This window comes from Mirounga angustirostris, unplaced genomic scaffold (assembly GCF_029215605.1).
Source record: "Mirounga angustirostris isolate CCGP_5_RB_7025 unplaced genomic scaffold, mMirAng1.0.hap1 SCAF_11, whole genome shotgun sequence".
NCBI lineage: Eukaryota > Metazoa > Chordata > Mammalia > Carnivora > Phocidae > Mirounga > Mirounga angustirostris.
In genome coordinates this window covers 9,852,218-9,855,608 of record NW_026991719.1, presented here as the reverse complement: position 1 = coordinate 9,855,608, position 3,391 = coordinate 9,852,218, and the positions used below count along the sequence as shown (strand labels likewise).

General features: G+C 41.6%; 1 pseudogene; it reads left to right on the top strand.

Moving 5' to 3' along the window:
• The first annotated feature begins 705 nt into the window (after positions 1 to 705).
• On the top strand, positions 706 to 1,728 carry LOC123843361 (small ribosomal subunit protein eS6-like; annotated as a pseudogene).
• Positions 1,729 to 3,391: the final 1,663 nt, after the last annotated feature.

The window sequence follows — 3,391 nt, the reverse complement described above, 5'->3', positions numbered from 1 at the left end:
TAGATTAAAGACCTGAACTTAAGACTCAAAACTGTAAAACTCCCAGAAGAAAATGAAAGGGTACAGGATGAGACACCCCAAAATGTGCCATTTTGACATAAAGATCATTTTGAGTTAAAAGTAATAAAAAGCCAGCGGATGCAGGATGCAGGAAAGGTGCTCTGCCTACATTTACATTGGAAAGGAGAGCCTGCAACAGGAGGGAAAGTATGAACAGAGGCCCCTTTTATGGAAGGAACTCATCTGCATAATAGAACAATTTTGTTTTTCCAAACATCTCCTTTCACCTTCTTGCTAATGAGCTTTCTCCCCTTTGTATCAGCAGACCCCAACATTTTTCCTTAGCTCATATAAGCTTCACATCACCTCATGGTCTTCAGAATCTCATTGTGTGGATTCCCTGTATCTATGCTATTAAATTTGATTTTCTCCTGTTAATCTGTCTCATGTCAATTTGATTCTAAGTTCTACTCTTAGCCGAAGGACCTTGAAGGGCAGAGGACACGGTCTTCCTCCCTGACAAAAGCATAAAGCTAAGAGCTTCGTGACTTCGGATTTGACAATGATTTCTTGGAAATGACACCAAAAGTCCTGAAAACAGAAGCAAAAATAGACAAACGAAACAAATCTACCAAACTTAAAAGCGTTTGTGTATCCCTCTTTTTTTGTGGTGCCTTGGAGGCAGTAGGCAGCTTTAGGATAAAGATGAACATCTCTTTCCCAGATACTGGCTGCCAGAAACTCAGTAAAGTGAATAATGAATGCAAACTTCGTACCTTTTACGAGAAGCAGATGAGCACTGGGTGTTACGCAACTAATGAATCATTGAACACTACATCAAAAACTAATGATGTACTACTATATGTTGGCTAACTGAACTTAAATTTTAAAAAATTAAAAAAGAAGAAGAAGAAGGATATGGCTACAGAAGTTGCTGCTGATGCTCTGGGTAAAGAATGGAAGGGTTACATGGTCCAAATCGGTGGTGGTAATGAGAAACAAAGCTTCCCCAGGAAGCAGGGTGTCTTGACCCATGGCCATGTCCACCTGTGCCTGAGTAGGGGCATTCCCTGCTACAGACCAAGGAGGACTGGGGAAAGAAAGCGCAAATCTGCTCAGGGTTGCACTGTGGATATCAATCTCAATGTTCTCAGCTTGGTCATTGTGAAAAAAGAGGACAAGGCTATTCCTGGACTCACTGATTATACTGTGCCCCATCACCCGGGGCCCAAAAGAGCCAGCAGAATCCACAAACTTTTCAATTTCTCGAGAGGCGATGTCCACCAGTATGTTGTGAGAAAGGTCCTAAACAAAGACAGTAAGAAACCTAGAACCAAAGCGACCAAGATTCAGCGTCTTGTTATTCCACGTGTCCGCCAACGCAAATGACGGTGTATCTCTCTGAAGAAACAGCATACTGAGAAAAATAAGGACGAGCCTGCAGAATATGCTAAACTTTTGGCCAAGAGGATGAAGGAGGACAAAGGAAAACTCCAGGAACAGATTGCCAAGAGACGGAGGTTGTCCTCTCCGAGAGCTTCTACCTCCAAGTCTGAGTCTAGTCAAAAAGGATTTTCTAAGAGTAACAAATCAATAGGATCAGACATCAACAAACCAACCAACCAACAAAACAAAGCAAAACAAAACAAAGCTGGTCTATCCAAGGGCATAATCAACAAAGGGAAAAGGCAACCTATGGGAGAAAATCTTTGCAAATCATCTATCTGATAAGGGGTGAATAATTAGAACATAGAACTACAACTCAATAAGAATAACAACAAACAAATACCATGATTTAAAAATGGCCAAAAGATGGGGCGCCTGGGTGGCTCAGTCGTTAAGCGTCTGCCTTCAGCTCGGGTCATGATCCCAGAGTCCTGGGATCGAGCCCCGCATCGGGCTCCCTGCTCAGCGGGAAGCCTGCTTCTCCCTCTCCCACTCCCCCTGCTTGTGTTCCCTCTCTCGCTCTGTCTCTCTCTGTCAAATAAATAAAATCTTTAAAAAATAAAAAAAATTTAAAAAAAAATGGCCAAAAGACTTGAACAGACATTTCTCCAAATCGCCAACAAGCACATGACAAGATGCTCAACATCACTCACCCATTAGAGAAATGCACATCAACACCACAATGAGATACCACCTCACACCCATTATGATGGCTTAAAAAAAAAAAGAAAAGAAAAACAAGTACTAGTGAGGATGTGGAGTAATTGAAACCCTTGTGCCCTGCTGACAAGATGGTAAAATGGTGCAAGCAGTATGAAAGGGTATGACAAGTCCTCCAAAAATTAAATCTAGAACTACTACATGATCCAGTAATTCCACTACTGGGTATATATCCAAAAGAATTGTGAGCAGGGTCTCAAAAATTACGTGTTCTGAGGGAAACAGACTGTTCTGTTTTGATCGGGCCCACGGAGGACCTGAAGTTTCTGGCCAACAGCCCCCTGGAACTGAGGCGAGCCGATAACCACATGGGGGAGCCTGCAAGCTGATCCTCCAACCCCAGCCCAATGTTCAGGGGACTGCAGCCCTGGTCAACAGCCTGACTGCAACCTCATGAGGGTCCAAGAGCCATCACCCAGCTAAGGTGCTCTTGACTTCCTGATTCACAGACGTGGTGAGATAATAGATGTTTGCTGGTTTAAACTATGATTTGGGGGAGTTTGTTATGTTCGTATACAAAACGAACAGATAACCATAGCACTAACATCATGAATGGAACGAAGACATTTAAACATTACTGCGGAGACCCATCCCTGTTTTTCAACTTGGGCTGCTATTGTACATTTATGGGGAAAAGAAAGAGTTCATTGTTTAAAGTGCTTTTTAAATGTACATAGCGTGGTTGTTTAATAGTGGTGGGAATGTCATAATCAAATATCAAAACTAGAACACACAGAGGATTACATGGGATCACATCAGAATGTGACCACTGATGTTCGAAGGACCAAAATATTGTCAACGATTTTGACTAACTGAAGAATGCTGGCCTCATATGCCCTAACAATATTTTCATTTTATATTCAAGATATTCAGATTATATGCTGTACTCCTCACTAGGATTGCATGCTCCAGATTACAGAACATTGCCTCCCCTCATCATGATGTAAGAACATTCTATTTCTCTGCAATTACAATTTTCAGGAGTGGCAGCTGCTGAATAATCATAGGAAAATTGCTTTAGTGCTCTTCCATAAAATCTACATGTTCCCAAACCTGGCATTTGTTGAGATTGTAACCCCATGGCTTGAAGATGTGCATGGTCTAAATGTATTTTATAAGATTTCCTTTGAATACCTTGGCTGTTTTACAGCATCAGGCAAAGGGAATATTAGTGTTCTGTGAATTATCTATTCAGCCAATTTTTATTTGCCCAAAACTGTCATTT